Source organism: Schistocerca gregaria, chromosome 4 (genome assembly GCF_023897955.1).
Source record: "Schistocerca gregaria isolate iqSchGreg1 chromosome 4, iqSchGreg1.2, whole genome shotgun sequence".
Taxonomy (NCBI): Eukaryota; Metazoa; Arthropoda; class Insecta; order Orthoptera; family Acrididae; genus Schistocerca; species Schistocerca gregaria.
Genome location: NC_064923.1, coordinates 262985501 through 263006825, shown reverse-complemented (window position 1 = coordinate 263006825; position 21325 = coordinate 262985501). Strand labels below are relative to the sequence as shown.

General features: G+C 37.1%; 1 protein-coding gene across 12 annotated transcripts in view; it reads right to left on the bottom strand.

Annotated features, from left to right (window-relative positions):
- Positions 1 to 211: 211 nt before the first annotated feature.
- LOC126268160 (protein lingerer-like) overlaps positions 212 to 21325 on the bottom strand; it is a 317435-nt gene continuing 296321 nt past the window's right edge. For all 12 annotated transcript variants that reach the window (XM_049973713.1, XM_049973717.1, XM_049973720.1 and 9 more), the window contains one exon: positions 212 to 2377. The gene's annotated coding sequence lies outside the window, so the exon portion shown is untranslated. The remainder of the gene's footprint in view (positions 2378 to 21325) is intronic.

The window sequence follows — 21325 nt, the reverse complement described above, 5'->3', positions numbered from 1 at the left end:
TTTTTCACAATTTAATAAGCCACAGAACCAGGTTATATGGTGTACTAAAAGTTTAATGTGCTTAAACTGAAAAGCTTCTGCCTTTTGTGAAATACAAGTTAATGATAATATAATGATTATACTCACTGGATTATTTTAGAAGAACAAATGTGGCTTCTAAGATTTCTTGGAAAAAAGAAAAAAAGGAAAATATTTCTATTCAAATATGAAATGAGCAGAAAATGATTTGTATTTCTTTCCTTTGACAAATGGTACTGGTAAATTACAGTGATAACAAACAAAGCGTGGTAAAAATTGCTCCGTCATTGACAAATCGAAATTTATCCAAATGTAATTGACTAGTATATCATATGCAGGTCTATTTCAAAACCACTTTGCTAATTAGGAGTTCGAAGAGAAAGCACAACATATGACAAATTTCTGACCTTCAGAAAATAATGTGGAGAAGCTCCATGTCAAAAATAGAAGAACACTCTTTTAAATGACTGACATATGCTCAGAAAATTGTTCATTTGATTACGAACAATTCACATCCTTAAGGCATCATCATTTAGAAGATATAATACAAAACTAAGTTACATACTGTTCATAATTCTTGTATATTACAGCACTTCCTTTATGCACGCAGATCATTACTATATGTTACTGTTGTCTTTGGTCTAGTTTCTTATTTTCTTTAAACAACAAATATAACATGTGCTTATTTCATTTTGTTCATGCCTTGTTATGATAATAAAATATCATTGTGAAAAAATTTAAGAGATGGTATCAACAAGATAAATGCTCAAATTCACTTTCATGCGTATGTTTTATACACTGTAGACAAGAAAAGACAAGTTCAGTGTTGAAAAATTGCTATGTAATTACAAATCAAATTGTCCATTTGCTGTACACTGATTGTAAGATGTATTCTATAATCAAATCTCAGCCTTTTTCATAAAAATTCTTTACTAATCTATTTAACTGTACACAATATTGGCCAGTGCTACTTTGTTACTGCTTGGTGTGAAGTCCCAAATATTAAAGCTTGCACAAAATTTACAAATATGAAAACCACTATATTTTAAACAACAATGAGGTAACAACAATTACAATTCTGAAGTCATTAAAAAGATGTAAAAAACAACATAATTTTTGCAACCCAATTACACCTATTTATTAATTAGCCTTTGTACATGCTCGTTTTATAAGCTACTACCTCCAAGCTTACACTGGCCAATGTGATCTCCAAATTTATACATTAGCTCCTTAAATCAGCCATCAGCTTGGAAATATTTATGGGCCTACAGAGATCACACAGGTTCTCAAATAGTAATATTGTCCATACAACTTGCACCAAAAATATAGTGAATGGCCATTAGTATATCTTTCTTTCCCCCCTTAATTGAAAAATGAGCAACAGCAGCCACTGTTGTATAAACCACAAAATGGAATACAAAATACAGAAAGAAAATATTAAATATTTATATTAATTTGATAAGTTATTTATCATCTCTTATCATACTTACAAAACAACTAAGCTACACATATAATACACAGGGTTGAGATATAGCTTTCTTTGAACACTACAAGTACACTACAAGTTTATCGAACTCTAATACGTGACAGGATGCGTAAGCCCATGAGGGCTAGCAACAGTTTGTCTCTCTGTGACACATTCTGAACAAGAGAGAAAAATAAAGTCAGAAAGCAAACCAAACAGTCTTTTTAGAGATCACTCAGCTTGTGCCTAAGTGTGTAAGCGGGCTCATCCCATCCAAATGCCACAGCAATTGCTTTGGTAGAGGTTTTTTTCCGGATCATGCAATGAAATAACAAAAATATAGAAATGAATATTAATTTAATTCACTTTAATTCTTCACAAATAAAAACATTCTATACAAGAAAGGGGATGGTACCGCTATTCAATCATTTACAAATGTATGAGGTTTCCTATACACTTTAAGCTAACAAAAAATACAATGCAATTTAATCTGCGAACTGTTACTGGAGACCATGAATCCTATTAACAGAAGAAACAATACAAACAACTACTTTAAGTCTTAGAACATGCGCTGCAAAATATTAATATAATGAAAATGAGTGAAATCTTAAGTCATGATCCAACATTTTCTTGCCTTAGGAAATGGCTCTATAATTTGGACAGATTGCATATTTAATTTAAAACAAGGGATGAAAAACTGAACACATTAACAGTGTTTAATTTGGAAAACAGTGAGCCATGTTGTACCATTACGAAGCACCTGTTAAAGACTATGGCAGTGGTACTCAGACTCTCAGTATGGAGCTGGTAAGATGGCCTTTAAGTTTGCTTGGCACTGGACTTGTTGGGTTGAGCTGATGTCTGTGACCAGTGGTTTCGACCACTGCCGTTGTCCTGAAGCAAAAAGAGATACATTGTGAGTATAGTAACCAAGCTCATTTTTTCCTTTTTTTGGTGTGTGTGTGTGTGTGTGTGTGTGTGTGTGTGTAAGGGGGGGGGGAGGAGGGGGAGGGGGAGGAGGAGGAGGAGGGGGAGGGGGAGGAGGAGGGGGAGGGGGAGGAGGAGGGGGAGGGGGAGGGGGAGGAGGAGGGGGAGGGGGAGGAGGAGGGGGAGGAGGAGGGGGAGGGGGAGGGGGAGGAGGAGGGGGAGGAGGAGGGGGAGGGGGAGGAGGGGGGAGGAGGAGGGGGAGGAGGAGGGGGAGGGGGAGGGGGAGGAGGAGGAGGAGGGGGAGGAGGAGGGGGAGGAGGAGGGGGAGGGGGAGGAACAGTCGTACAGGTATTATGCACATTAGCACATTAAAAAGAAAAATGAATCCATAGCAACATTTCAAAAGCATTGAAGAGATCTCTCTTAAAATGCTCATCAAATTCATTAAGTATTGATTTACTGCAAGTCATTCTTAACAAGGCATTGTTTTTTACTTCAGAAGCTTGAAACAACTTTTCTTTAAATATCTGGAAAAACAATTTTTCCACCAATAATCATTTGTTCAACAATTATGCAGGTGAATACCATAGTTTTACTTTTCAGTTTTTCTATGTCCGTGATGGACATTTTCTCTTCAGCCACTGAACAACTGTCTGGTAATATAATTTTTTTTGCAGCAATATTGGCTTATCACAGAATTGCTTTTTTTCTGGATTTGTTTCCACTAAACTCACAACTAAGAACTTGCTAAAAATATTGGCGACTGCACAGTATTTTCTTACCTTTTTTGTGTGTTTTCATTAACATTTAAACAAATTTATGCAATTTTTGAAAACAAATTATATGCAAAGTTACCAGTATGTTTTAGCTCTATCTTCCTGATACTACACACATCCACGTAAACTGGCTGGGAATGTGAGTGAAGGGTAACAATTATTGGAAAAACTATTTTGTTCTACCTACTCTTATTTTCTTGTTACTGAAATTCTGTACTAGTACAAAATATTTCACACATGTGAAAACTTCCTCTCCTCCTTCCTCCTTACAAAAAATATACACAGCTGATATGATTCAGGCTGGACACTTAAGTATTAGCTACATTCAACAGTGTTCTATTTCCACATGCTGTCCACTGTAGTTTCAAATCAACCTGAAACTGAACATTCTTTTACAGGTATCCAATATCTAGAAATTGTGGCCTGTTTCTGCTGTGGTCCTCAGTCCAAAGACTGGTTTTATGCAGCTCTCCATACTATACTCTACATGCAAGCCTCTTCATCTCCGAGTAACTACTGCAACCTATAACCCTCTGAATCTGCTTACTGTATTCATCTCTTGGTCTCCCTCTATGATTTTTACCTCCCATGCTTCCCTTACTTGGTGATCCCTTGATGCCTCAGAATGCATCCTAGCAACCAATTCCTTCTTTTGGTAAGATTGTATTACAGATTTCTCAGCTCCCCAATTTTAATCAGTACCTCCTCATTAGTTACATGGTCTACCCATTTAATCTTCAGTGTTCTTCTGCAGCACCACATTACATTTCAAAAGCTTCTACTCTCTTCTTGTCTAAACTGTTTATCGTCCATGTTTTACTTCCATACATGGCTACACTCCATACAAATACTTTCAGAAAGGACTTCCTGATGCTTAAGTCTATACTACATGTTAACAACTTTCTCTTCTTCCAGAAGGCTTGTCTTGCCATTGCCAATCTAAATTTTGTATATTCCCTATTTTGAATATCAACAGTTATCTTGCTATCTTGCTTCCCTCATAATAAAACTCCTTTACTACTTTAAGCGTCTCATTTCCTAATCTAATTCCCTCAGCATCACCCGATTTAATTTGACTACATTCCATTATCCTTGTTTTGCTTTTGTTGATGTACATCTTAAATCCTCATTTCAAGATACTGTTCAGGCATTTACTGTGTATGACAGCTTTGCAATGGCAAAGCTCAAAGTTTTTATTTCTTCTTCCTGGACTTTAATTCTACTCCAAATTTTTCTTTTGTTTCCTTTACTGCTTGCTCAATATACAAATAGAATAACATCAGCGTTAGGCTACAACCCTGTCTCACTCCCTTCTCAACCACTGCTTCCCTTTCCTGCCCGTCGACTCCTAACTGCCATCTGGTTTCTGTACAAATTGTAAATAGCCTTTTGCTCCCTGTATTTTACCCCCGCCACCTTTAGAATTTCAAAGAGTATTCCAGTCAACCTTGTCAAACACTGTCTGTAAAAGTCTATCTAATCTATCTTCTATGAGAAGTCATAGGGTCAGTACTGACTCGCATGTTCCTACATTTCTCTGGAATCCAAACTTATCTTCCCAAAGGTAGGCTTCTATGACTTTTACCATTCTTCTGTAAAAGATTTGTGCTAGTATTTTGCAGACATGACTTATTAAACTGATAGTCTGGTAATTTTCACACCTGACAGCACCTGTTTTCTTTGGAACTGGGATTATTATATTCTTCTTGATGTCTGAGAATATTTCGCCTGTCTCATACACCATGCTCACCAGATAGAAGAGACTTGTCATGGCTGGCTCTCTCAAGGCTATCAGTAGCTCTAATGGAAAGTTGTCTACTCCCAGGACCTTGTTTCGATTTAGGCCTTTCAGTCTTTGTTAAATTCTTCATGCAGTATCATATCTCCCTTCTCTTCTTCCTCTATGCCCTCTTCCATTTCCATAATATTGCCCTAAAGTGCATTTCCCTTGTACAGACCCTCTATATACTCCTGCTTACCTTCTTAGCTCAAGACTGGTTTTCCATCTGAGCTCTTGATATCAATACAGGTGCTTCTCTTTTCTCCAAAGGTCTCTCTAAGTTTCCTGTAGGCAGTATCTATCTTACCCCTAGTGATATACACTTCCACATCCTTACATTTCCCCTCTAGCCATTCCTGCTTAGCCATTTTACCCTTCCTGTCAATCTAATTTTTTTTTTAGACATTTGGATTCCCTTTCAACCACATCGTTTATTATGTTTTTATATTTTCTCCTTCGGCATCTCTTGAGTTACCCAAGGATTTCTACTAACCCTTGTCTTTTTACCTACTAGATCCTCTGCTGTCTGCACTTATCATATTCCCTTTCCCTGTTCTTGGCGATTGCTCCCTAATACTCACTCAAACCAACCTGTGGTTCTTTCAGTTTATCCCGGTCCCATCTCCCTAAATTGCTGCCTTTTTGCAGTTTCCTTAGTTTTAATCTGCAGTTCATAACCAATAAATTGTGGCCCGAGTTCACAACTGCCCCTGGAAATGTCTTACAATTTAAAACCTGGTTCCTAAATCTCTGTCTTATTATATAATCTATCTGTTGTCTCCAGCTCTCATATGACTCCAATTGTGCAACTTTCAACAATCATCAAACTTAAAGCTTATATTTCAATATCTCTGATTACATCCAGGAATGCTAACAGATGCTTAAAAGTACATGCTACTTTTGTGTAAATTGATGATCTCTGAGAAAGATCAATTGCCGTCTCATCATTCCATAACATATATTCCTAAGAACATGTCTGGATACTAATGGCATCATATAAATTACCTACTGAAGTTAATGTGATCTGCCTGTACGTAATTTCTAGCCATCTCTCCCGGTTTTGTGACAACCTGCGTTATCAACTGTTTTCCAAGTCCCTGTGCACCAACAATTTCTCCAATAACCTTATACCTTATCAACACTGCCTGATACACCCACACCCACCCCCACACCCCCACACCCACCCCCACCCCCGCGCGCACTTCAAGATTTCCTACTCTCCACTCCAGAACTTTCAATGTATCTATCTACTTTCTGTGTAGGCAATGTCAAATGATATTGTTGATATTCCAGCCTGAACTTTCCACTGTTTTATTTTCTGTGTTGCTATTTTCACATTGCTGCAAGTTATTCACATTCAAGAACTTTGCATAATAAGTCATCTTTATGTGTCTTCACCGTATCTTCAATGATTAGGTAGCCACTGACACCCATCACACCCTGTCATACACCATTTATGTGACATGTTCATTTTCCCTATCTTCCCTGAGACACTATATGTACTGCTGTTAACATCTGCTGCAGAGCTGTCACTTCTCTTTTATTCTTTAAATACTTTAGCATTTCTCTCCTGTTTGGATTATGGAATATGAAAAAGTCAGTAATCAGTGCACTGCATGAAAAGTTCAAAAGCACAGCAAAAATTACAACAAAAAAAGTGAAAATACTAGACATGAAAGGTACGGGAAATACAGACATGGAGTTCTAAAAGCAGTAGAAGACCATATTGTAAGTTGAACAAATTAAGTATTTATCCCAGTTTTGGCATTAGGCATATATACAAATTTTAGCTTCTTTATGTCGTCACTCAAAATAGGTGTTAAGTCTTCAGCCAAAGTAAAAAGCAACCATTTCATTACCAAACAAAATGCATTCTACCATAATTGCATACTTATGTGCGTAAACCACAACTACTGGATTTTGGAAGGCTGTCTTACTGAAGGACCTTTTACAACAGAGAGCAATGCCGTATTCAGAGGTGTGTTACAATTTTTTCCACCTTGTTTAACTTACTGAAGAAAGAGATGTCAATGTCTGGACCACCAACCAGTGTTTTGTCCTTCACCCTTAACTGCATAGAGAACTAAACCACTGTCTCTGGCTGGTCCATCTCAATCTATTTCACTAATATGAGCTATGATACACAGCAGAATGATACCTATTCCCCAGTCATTTGTAAGATGAGAAGAGACATTTCTCTGTTTGATATGCTACATTATTTACATGCACCACAACTTATGGAAGATAACAACTGGAGTGTTCTCAGGGAGTTTGAGCACATGAAGTGTTCTATACCACAGATGTTCCACACCTGCTCAAAGACCTCAAAGATCACATGTAGTTCTGCACTAAATACATTACGTAATTTTATGAGCTGATCTTCAGAATACTAGCCAGCAAGGCTGTCTCCTTGTTCAGATGCACCAATATAAATGGTCATCCAACTGTGATGTTCACATAAAATTTATAAAATGGTTATCTCAAAAAACAATGTGGAGTGAAATTCACTTTTCACTTTCAAAATAATCCATACATTTATACTTCATATTACAAACTACGTAACTGTTCCTAAGCAATTTACTGAACACAGTTGCTAGTGCTTGTCAAGCCATATGGAACATCAATAATCTTAGAACACACAAAAACTTGTATTTCTGAGTAGTGGCTGCCAAGTGGGCAAGTAACTGCAACCAGCTTCAGCATAGTGGCTGGTTGCAGAGGTACTTTTGGGCAATGGAAATCTCTTCATGAATAGATTTTATCAATGACTTTCAGATATAAGCTCAATGTATAACATTCACAGCTACACCTACTGCATTTTTACTTTGCTTTCAGTTCCTATTTATCCAGCAGAAGTCTAGAGGCTTCAGAAGGTTTTGTATTAGTGCCAATCTTTAAGGTGAGAAACTGCTTACACAGACGTGTCAGGAGTTGAATTATTGAAAAAGTCTCACTTTAATTTCATATATTTTGAGTACTGATCTTTCTATTGTACAAGGGCTACAAATACAAAACATTATGTATGTATTATTTAAAATCAACTGAGTGAGTACATACAAAGTTTTCGTCACTTCCGACAGATAGCATAACTGGAGGACAGATTAAAAATGGCGTCTGTAAATGCTTGTGCAAAGTCTACAGACAATCTGTTGTTGGCAGAAGAAGAGTTAGTCTCCGGGCACAGAGGGCGAGGTCATCGGAAGGCAGTTCGGTGGAGCTCCACGATTTGCAACGGTTGGGGAGACCATTCACGACTGTCACACCTGGCATGTTGTAGCGAGCTGATGTCATTCATGAGGACATACGCATTACGATTCGGCAGTTGGCACTGCATCTGTCAATCAGCAAGGAAGTGTGGATGCAATTATCCGCACTCTTGTATATTGGTACCGAAAGGCCTTACACGCCCTTGTTTCACACTGGAGGTAGGCCATAGAATGGGATGGAGATTATGTGGAAAAATAGGGCATGTAGATAAAACACCATTCTTTCGTGTGTGTAAATCTCATTATATTCAATGAAGAATTATTGTTCAGGGCAACCCTAGTATTAAAATATACCTACAGATATAAATATTAAGTTATAAGGCAATTAGAGCTTTGGATCTGCCTTTCTGTACATTAGCATACTTTCACACATTTTCCACGCTTCTAATGAAAGTTGCCAAGTAAATGATACCATATAATACTGTTTTAGATCCATGCAACATAGTCTCCACATTATCTCACTGTAAGTGGATTACTGAATTTTTAATGTTTTAAAATAATAATCCACCACATGGCAAAACAAACTTCAAGTCTTCCAATATCAAAGCAATAGAAGCTAATGTCACAGCAGCAAGAATAAACTGACCATATGGTCTACTAGTTACAGTTTTTGGCAAGTAATGCAGATGCTCTGGGTTTGATTCCCATTGACTATCTCACATTTTTCTCCAGTGAAAAGATCTGAAAGAGGTCCCCCCCCTGAGTCTTGTGAGGCCAAATGAAAGCTATTGGAATATGAAAGAAGCAAAATGAAGCTGACGTCATCTAAGTAGTGTTGCATCGAAAGGCCTGCACCCGGTCAGGTGAGACACGATATTTATTTATTATCAGCAAAAGCAAAAATTGTTATTTTTTCGGGTTAAAGACCAAGATGCTTGATGTGCGGTGACTAGATCTTATTCTTTGCAAGATTCCCAATCACTTCTACAGGATTTCGGCATGGCAGCAGTATCAAGGGAATCATTTTCCTGCAAAATTTTGTCAATGGAATTAGAAGTCACAGGTTGGTTCTCCTCAATGCCAAAAATTTGGCTTCCCTTGTGTCTTTTGTTCTGTCTATTTCTACATGGTAGTTTGACTTTTCTTGTTTTTGAGAAGTCAACATGAAAAGAAACTCTGTATACACAAAATGAAGTGTTGCCTGGCACTGTTGTTTGACAATACTTCACACATGCAGTCACTTTGCAACATTTTTGCACAATGTTGCATATAAAAATCCAGGGTTCATCACCAGTGGCCACTTTATGATACTTTTTTCGTAAAAAACTTAACACAGTACACACTTTTTGCAAAAATGTTCTCTTGTTCACAAACAATTACTTTTTATTTTTGCACCTTTATATTCAAATTTCATATGTGCAACTTCTTTTCTAAGTTTCCTTCCTAGCCTGGAAGTTCCCATTCTCTAGGAGAAAAGCTGTGAATTTTTCGAAAAGACAGTATTGCATTGTATTGTTCATCGTATTACAGAAATTGCTATCTATAATACATCTATCTGCATCATAAATGAAATAGTCACTGTGTACATTTTACTTATTCTGTTCTGGGTCAGGTACTTCATTCCTGCTTCACTCAGCATTGTGTTGTTGTTTCTGTAGTTTGCAGATCACTGACTTAAATTTAGCTTGTCAACATTTGCTTAAAACTGCCATTGCCTTCCCTGTCGGCACTATCTCACCTTTTTGTTCTTATTGTCTCTAAAATTAACAGCAACTACTTTTCGTGGTTGCACTGTGAGGTAACAAAGTTTTCTACTCTGACTGACTATATATAGCCGCAGAATCAGGTTAGTCACTGCTATGGCCAGGTAACCACCTCGCCTTGCCGAGTAATAATGTGGAAACAGACTTTGATAACATGCAAGATGTAGATTCTGACAATGTACAAGACAACCAAACAGCAAATGTTTTAAATTTCTACACGGCAAATGTTTTAAATTTCTACACGGCAAATGTTTTAAATTTCTACACACCCATTTAAATTTCTACACACCCATTTAAATTTCTACACACCCATTTAAATTTCTACACACCCATTTAAATTTCTACACACCCATTTAAATTTCTACACACCCATTTAAATTTCTACACACCCATACTCCGCAAGCCTCCTTATGATATATGGTCGATGGTACTTCTCTTACTACTTTTCGTGTTGCGGTGAAGCATGGTTCACAGGAAGAACCATCACTGGTAGGCCTCTGTGCAGTCCATGACCTCTCTACTTTTATCTTCATAGTCTATTTTGCAAGATAAACTTAGGAGGAAGCAATGTACTGGTCGGCACTTTTACGAATGTACACTCACAGTACAGCATACTGAGATGCAGAGTGTCTCTGTGACACTTACACAATTACTAAATGAACCTGTAAAAAATGTGGTGCTCTTTTTTGGATCGTCTCTATTTTCTCAATCAGTCCTTTCTGGCGTGGAGCCCAGACTGGAGAGCAATATTGAAGTACTTGATGAGAAAGTGTTTTGCAAGCTGCTACTTTCATTTTGGATTACATTTCCCGAGGATTCTTCCAATGGATCTCAGTACAGCATCACACTGTCATTAAGCAATCAGAGAGTGCACTAATAAGACTTACTAGAAATGACTAAGAAGTAACTGTACATGGGGATTTCAATGCTGATGTAATCTTAGAAAGACATACTGCAACAGCAATTGATAATCTACTTCTAAATACAATCATCTTTCATGAAATAGACGCGAGCCCTTTAATAAATGGTTTATTTGATCATGATAGTCAAAATGGTTGCAAAAAAGCATAAGCAATCAATTACGTTTAACTAAGATGATATACAATTCACAGAATCACAAATGCTGACTCACACAGTGCAGTGAGGATTTATAGAAAGAACTATGGGGAGACATTTTCAAATTTCAAAGGACAAACAATAGATGAAAAATTTAATTATTTTCTAAAAGAAAAAAGTCTTACAGCACTATTATGCCAGTTTTCTTTTACAAGACCAAGGAATGATTATAGTGGAAGCTGTGATAAAAGGTAGCTAACATCTGGGACCAGTATATTGTGACAGGAAGAGAGCTTTACTTAATGCAGAGGACTAACTCCAAGAATAAAGAGGTACTACAAGCAGTATAGCAAAATTCTTTACTTTATAATGACGAAGGACTGTATAATTGACTACTCAATTAAATGAATTTTTCCCAACACTAGCTAAAACTGTAAGAACGAGAAAGAAACATGAAAGCATTACGTTACACTTTCTTCTACAGATATTGCGTAATTCACCACCAAACACGAGTCTGCCAAATCATTTGTTAGAGAGATAAGAAAATTTTAACCAAGATGGTATTTCTACTATATACTAAAACCTTATGCTCACTTTGCAGCAGGCCCACGGGTTACGTTTGTAATCAGCCAATGAATTCAGAGTGAGTAACACCTGTTTAGCTACAGAAATCTAAATGTGTGACTGACCTCTAATCATAAATGCATTTCCCTCCTTCCTGTGTTCTCAAATGTTTTCGAAAATGTAGCTTATAACACGATATTGAGATACTTCTTCCATAAACATCTACTTTTGAAGTTTCCAGAAATGGCACCACAAATCATCTCTCAGACCACTACAATTTTTTGTCGCAAGATATCCACACCCCACTGTGAAGTGAACTGGACTGTTCTGTGTACCTTTCTATCGGATGGTACGTTACGCATTGCAGAACTCTTACATTGTTACTGCACTGTTCCTTATTTTTCAGCCTTGAGAGGTCTCTTAAACATACTATAACATCTGGATGTCTTATTTTTGGTGAATGTTACCATTTTTTCCATGGTGGGGAAAGCTAGAAATCTACATAACATGTTTTTATGGGGTACTGTTGTTCCACATTGAATCAGTGAATTCTCTGATGAAAGCTCTGACAACAGCAGTAATGGCCCAGATTTAGAGGTTTTTAGTAATCTAATTTGGGCCAGGAAACAAAGTGAAGCAGATTTGACACTTATGGCAATGGAGGAACTTACTACATTAGGAAGAGAGGTTTTCAATGGAGAATACAGAAGCCACCAGCTAATGAAAGAAATGGAGGAAGTATCAGAAAAATTCCTGCTGCTTTGAAGGTATGGAATCTGTTCTCTAATCGAGATACTCCATATGAAATCATTCTATGAACAAACCTGAAAAAAGCTTGGAGCACAATTCACTAATTATCACTTACTCTATCTACAAGATGATTTCATTGAAGACACTGGTCGGACTGGTAGTGTTTTTAGCCAATTTAGCCACTTGGATAGCTTTGCGCATTAACAACCTGCTTCCAGGATAGGAAGATGCACTGGAATTGATCGAATCCACCAGATGGATTAATAGTGAGGATTCGTGCCACCCTGGCTCTGGTTTTTACGCAGTTTCCTACATTCAACTACATGAATACTGGACTGGTACTTAAATCCTACCTCAGCTACAAGTTCTGCAAACATTCAGAAAAACTTTTGTACACATTCACATGAATACCACTATACACACACAGTACTGGAAGCAACAGGGTGGCTCTGGTTTTTACGCAGTTTCCTACATTCAACTACATGAATACTGGACTGGTACTTAAATCCTACCTCAGCTACAAGTTCTGCAAACATTCAGAAAAACTTTTGTACACATTCACATGAATACCACTATACACACACAGTACTGGAAGCAACAGGGTGGCAACAGGAAGGCCATGGCCATCCCATAAATTAACCATGCCAAGTCAATTTCTTAATATGCTGACCATGCACAAATGCAAGAACAGGAAGAAAAAGAAGAGTGTATTCATCCATTTTCAAATCAGGGAACAAATTGGTTTACAGCAGATGGAACAAGCAGAAACCTTTTCACATAAAAATTTGATATTGTATTATCTGCATTAAGATTCAAAAATTCAGATGACCAGGAGGAAAGAAAGGAAGTAGACATATCAGCAGCAATTTAAAAAAAAAATTCTGTGTTGAACTGAAGATGACCCTGACACAGGTAAACCCAAGATGATCATGTTTTATAGTACAACCAAAGGTGTGCAACTTATTCATCAAGTTGCAACAGTCATGAAAATATATATTCAGCAAAACAATAATTTCAGATATAGCAAATAAAAAGGTTGTCTGAAAGACATCTCAATAGTAATCTTGTTCATGTCCACGTCAACAGTACTTCGGGGTTAACGGAAGAATCTGAAGATATTCTTCTTCCAGCACAGAGACTGAGACAAGTTTAGTTACAGTACACACAGATATTTAATGAGTCATTCTTCCCACACTCCATACATCATTGAAATGGGAAGCATGATTGACATGGGAAGAAACCATAACATGTCGTTCCACAGTAACTACAACCTGGCATGCACTTCATAATTGTTTGTAGAATACAGATGTAGATGTAGAATAGCCTTTTAATAGTAGTTTAAAATTGGCTTATGTAAAGTCATCTTTATTGTGAAAGCAATAAATTCTCATTAACTTTGTTCAGTTTGAAGTGAACAAGAAAAATTACCATGCTGAAATTTTCTGTGAACTTAAAAAAGTTCTAATACAGAAGGTCACAAACAGAAAAGACTTCATTCAGAGGGAGGAAACACTAAATATTGTGTCTTACAGACTTTCGTGCTCAGGCTGCTAGATAAATAGTTTATATGTGCATTAAAGGGCTCTCCACAAACTGTGATGTTTGCTGATAACAGGTCCAATCACATCCATACCCGACACAGCCAGAAACAACTGGTTTCACAAGGATCAGTTTACATATTTAATCTTACAGAGTCCCATATTATGCAACTCTAAACAAATCACAATGACTTAAAGGCCCCAGAAACACACACCATTAGTGGGCACATAATTGATGAGATCCATGTGTGATGATATTAGGTATTCAGAAACTGAGGTGGCACCTGCATGTGAGTAAGTTAACCGAAATACTTATTTGTGCCTGCTTTGGATTTAGAAATAACTTCCATTTTGTTACTTGTAAATGTGGTTGCTAGCATACCTTTGTGTAATTTTGACTAATATGCCATTTTCAAGCAGTAGTTGATGTTCATGACAAAGCAACAAGTTGTCCAACCAAGGTCGGAAAACAAGAAACTTTGGAAGAAATGACATCATACTGAAGATAAAGTGAGCAACTTATGTCCTTATTTTTATATTTTTTCCTACACAATCACAAGAGAATGTCTCAGCGTAGTTGCAAGTTTTGACAAGCGTCATTATCTTCGGACTGTCAATTTATAAAAAAGAATACAGAGAATTAGGTCTGTCAATTATCTACATAATGATAAATTCTTTCTTATATATACATGGTAGGGGAGTCAGAAGTAGTAACTGCATTGTTAATTCCTCGTGTGTGCCAGACTTGCAACAAGGAAACCTAAGCACAATTGGTATAAAACAGTTTAAAAATAGTAGCAGAAACAAGAAATTATTCAGTTTGTTAGGGGAGACAAAAATTTAATTGTGCTGGAGGAATGGAACCTGACTGTAGGAAAAGGATGACAAAAGAAAATAGTTGGAGAACGTGGGATGAGGGAGAGGAATAAACAGAGAAGCCACCTGGTAGAATTTTGCACAGAGCACAATTTAATCATTGCTAATACTTAGTTCAAGAAACACGAGAGAAATTAAGGTGACAGAATCTGCAATGAGTCATGAACAATGGCGGTCGAGTTTAGGCTTGTTCTGTGCACCTACATCACAAATTCTGTGACAGCCAATGAGTGTTCAATAGTTTTCTGAGTGCTTTACTGCGAATGCCACAGTTAATGCAAACATTAAATGTGATCATAGCAAGCTGTTTAGTGAATTTAGTTTCCATTTGTTGTGAGTTGTCATCACTGATTGCGGGGGGAAATGATAAATTCAGCATACACAAGAGACATAATTTGCAGGATAATGCTTTCTTCAAGCAGAAAGCAGTTGCATGCGTGTACCGCAGCTGTCACTTGGGATAAACACCAATTCAATTCCTGTCCTTGTCTCGACATGCATGAACTGCCTTCGTTCATGGATCACACTTTAGATGCAATGAAAGAACCAAAGATTTTTGAGAGTTCCGAAGAGTGTCTCAGGCAATGATTCATAAAACAGGAGAATATAACACAACAGGAACTTAATGGGTAGCTTTGAAAGACTGCAGTAGTGAAGGCAACAAAGAAACAACCAGGCAAACAGCAAGACCCAACAACAAACCACTGTTAACACACGAGATATTTTATTTCATTGATGAAAAGATAAAATATAAAAGTGCAGCAAATGAAATAAGCAAAAGGGAATACAAATATTTAAAAAAGAGTGACAAAGTACAAAATGGTTATGGTGGTACAGCTGGAAGACAACATAATGCCTGGCCATACAAGCAAGCATGACTAGCAAAAATGTACAAGCCACCTAAAAATCATTTAGGATACCTTTGGAGAAAAGAGAAACAGTTGTTTGAATATCAAGAACTAAGTTGAGAAGCCACTAAACAAAGACGGAAAGGCTGAAAGGTGGATGGCATATAAAGAAGAGCTATACAAGGGGAAAATATTTGACAATGTTATAGAAAGGGAAGATGAAACAGATGAGATCGGAGGTGTGGTACTCCAAGAATCTGACACTGCACTGAAAGATCCACGTCAAAACTGAGCCCCTGGAGTAAGTAACATTTATTCAGAATTATTGATATCTATGAGAGAACTGACAATGAACGAAGTTATGCCATCTTCATCATCTTGTGATTGTACTGCTGAAAAACATTTGTTCATGTTGTATCACCATGTCCCGCACGTACCTACAGGCGTCCTTTCAATGATTCTTTGATCATAGCGAATGGAGAGAGAAACTATATAGAATACCTGCACACTCACCTATAACTATCGTGATCTCTCTCTCTCTCTCTCTCTCTCTCTCTCTCTCTCTCTCTGTCTGTGTGTGTGTGTGTGTGTGTGTGTGTGTGTGTGTGTGTGTGTGTGTGTGTGTGTGTGTGTGTGTGTTCGCGCGTGCGCTATTCTTATAGTTGAAAAACTACACTACTCTTCCCCATCGCCCCTCTGGTAAGAGAACAGGTTCCCCGAGAAATTTTTCAATGTTTTCTGACTAACAAAAAATCCACACTGTTTTACTGATGAACTCTTGGGCGGGTGGCCAGCTTTTTATAACATAAGTGGGCACATGGCATACCTTGTACACATGTCAAGAATAGCTGTCTTTATGTTGCCAAGATAAAGATGTATCTGAGCAGTATCATAGTTCAATTTTCTTTTACTTACATGATGATAAAATAAACTTATATAACATAAGATAAATTAAACAACATAATATAAATTTTCATTACCTCAATCTATTTCCATGTACAAATCTTATCTGCAGTAATGACCCACTCAAAGCATTAGACAGCACAGCCACATCAGATCCCAGCCCAATGTTTTTTCAATTGTTAATTATCTCATAGTTAATCATCCCACTGTGGGGTTCTGCTGCTAGCTCAGAATCAGAGTCATTTTCTTGCACCAAATGTAAATCTTTTCCCTCAGCTAGCTAGCTATTTATATTATTGCATCTCTCTTGGACATATGACAACACAACTTATCACAGTGTTGGCTGAAGCGGTAACAGTCCCTGTATTGTACGTCTGTGTATTCAAAAAGAGTGTATTCAAGTCATTACAATCACAAGCTTCCTCTAAGTTTGAAAATGCTACACACATAGGTTTGCCTTTCCTTAACCCATCTTCTAACAGAAGTTGTTGGGTCAGTATTGCCTCGATTGTCCATACATTTCTCCGGAACCCAAACTGATCTTCCCAAAGTTTGGCTTCCACCAGCTTTTCTATTCTTCTGTAAAGAATGTGTGTTAGTATTTTGCAACTATAACTTAATACACTGATGGTTTGGTAATGTTGCCTGTATCACATATCTTGCACACCAGATGGAAGACTTGCCATGGCTAGCTCTCCCAAAGCTGTCAGTAGTTCTGATGGAATGTCATTTGCTGCTGAGGCCCCTTTTTGACTTAGGACTTTCAGTGTTCTGTCAAATTCTACTCTTAGTTAGCATATCTCTCATCTCATTTTTATCTACACTCTATTCCATTCCTTTAATATTGCCTGTATCTACCTTGTACAGACGCTCTAAACACTACTTCCGTCTTTCAGCTTCCTCTTCTTTGTTTAGGACCGGTTTTCCATCTGAGCTCTTTGTTATTCATACAGTTGTTTCTCTTTTCTCCAAATGCTGCTTTAATTTTCCTGTAGATGATATCTATCGTTCCCCTAGTTAAATATGCTTCTAAATCTTTACATTCGTCTTGTGGCGATTCCTGCTTAGCCATTTTGCACTTCCTGTCAATCTCTCTTTTTAGATGTTAGTATTCCCTTCCAGCTGCTTCATTTTTTATATTTTCACCTTTCATCAATCAAATTCAGAAGGTCATGTGCCATTGGGGATTTCTAATAGGCATTGTCTTTCTACATATTCGATCCTCTGTCCCATAACTATTTCCTCTCTTAAAGCTACCAATCTTATCTTTTACTGTATGCCTCTCCTGTTCCAGTAAACTGTTGCTTGGCACTCCCTCTGAAGTCTCAACAACCTCTGCTTCTTTCAGCTTTTCCAGGTCCCTGTACTTAATTTCCTACCTTTTTGCAGTTTCTTTAAACTGTAGGATATTTCCAGGGACATATGTGGACTTTTACCACAATTTGTTGGTTATGAACTGAATGTCTACATTCTGACAAGACAGTGAGAAATAAAATAATAGATATGAAATCCTACTACCAGTTATTCCTTACTGACATCCTGCCATAGTACGACAGCATCTGAACTGTCCGTAGCTAGAAAATGGGTTCAAGTAACCCAAAGCTAGTCTTAATTAAATACAAAGTGAATCTTGCAAAACTTTGGATGTTCCTACACCAAACTAGTTAACACAAGTTGCTTTCCCAGAATTAATCAAACTTGCTGGAAATGCATAGATACTTAGACAAATTAAGGTTCTGCTGCATCAATTGCATAGTTTATACTATTACGCTATTTGAAAATTTACAAAAGAGGTGCCCATTTAGTAGTAGTTCTGGCAACTGATCAGAATTATCTTCTGAATGAAAAGGTATCAACTGTGTTTTATTGTGCAGGCTTTCACAAGTTGACCTGAAAAGCCTTTTCAGCATGATCCAAGCAAATAGCCCAGTTCCAGATTCCCTAAGTTTTACTGTGACTTACTCTGTCACACATCTATCCCACTCGATCTAACACTATTTTCATGTTTCTTACTTCCAAAATATAAAAATATAGGTTGTTTTTTAAGAACAGAGAGGCCAAAAATGCATCACCTTTCGTACAGTTTCCACCATCAGCCTTCACAAAATTCTTTTTCATTGTTATTTAAAAGCTGTAAATGTGTTTTACATCACTAAACAACTGTTAGTATGAAAGTATGGACAGACACTAGCAACTTTGTCTAACACTCCTATAGACAAGTATAGGTTCATCTTACTCACCAGAGCTTCAGCCAATAACAAGAGCATTTTCAATCATGTGGCCAAATCTTAGAATGTAGTGATTATTAAGCTTTTAATTTCATAAAAATAACAAGCTATTATGTGAGAATATTGATTGAAAATGTTATTTTAATGTGTAATCATCAATAACAATCCAAACTACACTTTTAACAAAGGAAAATAGCCTATTATTACCAAGTCTGTTTCTTTGCTACCTGATGAGATGTCCCCTTAACAGATCAAAATAAACAGGCACCTGATTGATGGTGCGAATAAGTCCCAGAAAATAGTGGTACTGTTTCCTTAAACTGGATATCTGTATTACTAAATGGCTTACCAGTTGCAGGTTGTGTATATAATGGCTATCAGAAGCAATAGAAGTTTTATTTTCATTACTACATATCGTTATTGACAATTCAGTAATTTAAAATACTGTCAATCTTCTCCTTGAGACCAAGAGGATAAAATCAGAGATTAGAGCCCACATAGAAGCACACCGACAATCCTTTCCACGAACAATACGAGACTGGAATAGAAGGGAGAACCGATAGAGGTACTCAGGGTACCCTCCGCCACACACTGTCAGGTGGCTTGCGGAGTATGGATGTAGATGTAGATAACCTTACGTAAAAGGTTTAACACAATAAGTCAAGTATTAATGTTACAAACTGGTATGTGTCTTCAAGCTGCGTAACTCACAGCAAGCAAATAACCCATCTAGTATTTGATAATGAGAACACTTAGCAACGTCCAACAAACTTTACACAGAATTTCAAATCTTTTCAAAACTTTCACTCACCGATATCATCCAAAAAATCATCGAAGCAAAAAGTTTATGCTATTCCCAGCACATTTTGCACACAATATCTACATATACCATTGGGTGTACATGAAAATTTATATTACTGCACGACTCATAGTAAAGGAGATGTGACATCAAACACGGAAATTCAATTCTTTTAATAGTCGAGGATGGCGCTACATTAATATACAATTTGTTTAATGTGAAATGTCACAAGAAGTTGCAGAACTAGCATTGTTCTGCCCCACCCTCCTCATCATCCTCCTGCCGGTACTTGCTTTGAATTAAACAATACACACAGTTGGAAAATTCCTCTTTCATATTCAATGCACCCAGGTAATTTATAGAGTAATTGGAAAGCCTTCATTGCATTTCTCTTGCGTGTACTGAGCATTCTACTATTCCAGTACTTAAAACCTTCCCCGCATCAGTCCGTTGAAAATCTGTTGTGTAGAATTAGCTTTATTTAACTTATTCTTTATATGAAACCACCTATGAACAGTACTTTACGTGGCACTACATTAACTTCCTGCTGCACACTAACCATGATTAGCTTAAAAATAGTACTGTATGTTTGCATCAAACAATTGTGAACTGCAACTGTTAGGTCCACTTTTCTCTAAACAGCCTTGGCTTGAATTCATTTCCATTATTGATTGCTACAATTTACAACAATTTATAGTTCTTACAGTGCTGACAATACAAGCAAATTTAATGACAACAATACAATGTCTTCTGAGCTCCACACAGCTGAATCTGCAGCAACTGATGTAACAGCTCTAGAACTGTTGTTGAAGCTTGGTTTCGTTTTGCTGTGCCACGTTCCAAGTATTCTATGCAAATTTACATATGTTAGCATTAATAGTCTTCTGTAGAAATATATACTATTGTCAGGTATTTGCATAATTTTGAAGTCAATTCAGTTTCGACTACAAATGGATTCAGACAAACTGCAGTTTAAACTGGTACATGTTCATAAAAAGTGAATGACCGCGATATACATTTACACAGTTGGCCACAGAATGAAACGCGGTGTCCGCTCACTCCGCTTGCCATATTTGTCGTAGTGTTCGGCCAATCTGCTCTCACTGATCCTTCCTGCCCTTAAAAACTTTTCAAATTAAATCTCTGTGTGATATGAAATGCCAAAGCTTCATCTGTAAATGTAAGATGGCTCCTGTACTAATCAATTAGTGAACGTAAAAAAGTTGACCTCAGCAAGAATAGTTTAATTTGTGAATGTAAAATGGTCCTTTTTTTTTTTGAGCGAAGAATTTGGGGAAGAAACTTTGTATTATAGATGGGTATACACAGCACCTCAAACTTTTAGAAGAATGTAATACAACCCTTTCCAAAGAATACTAGAGTTAGCAGGTAAGAACATTAGTGAACCACCAGTTTAATAACACAGTTAGAAAGTACCAACATAAATCATATACTAAGAATGGAAAGACTGATAGTATCTGACCTCAGTGAAGATCAGTTCAAAGTTCAGTCTCATTTGACCATACAGAAGAAATAACAATTTTTATTTTCCTCTTACATACAGGGTGGTAAATCTATAATCTAACCACTATTGCAGTGTGCGACTGGCTACTGTGTCCAAAGTGTGGGTTACAGGAGATCTGCAGTTAATATAGTATGATTGTGTCAAGTTATTTAACATATATGATTAAAAAGAAAAATAAATAACTGACTTGCATTACACAAGGAAATGCTGGAACTGTCTTCTTTTGTTGTGCAAGTGTTTCTGACACCTGCTAAGGAAATTGGCCATTACACTCTGCAGTTACCTCTTAAGATATGACAGCAA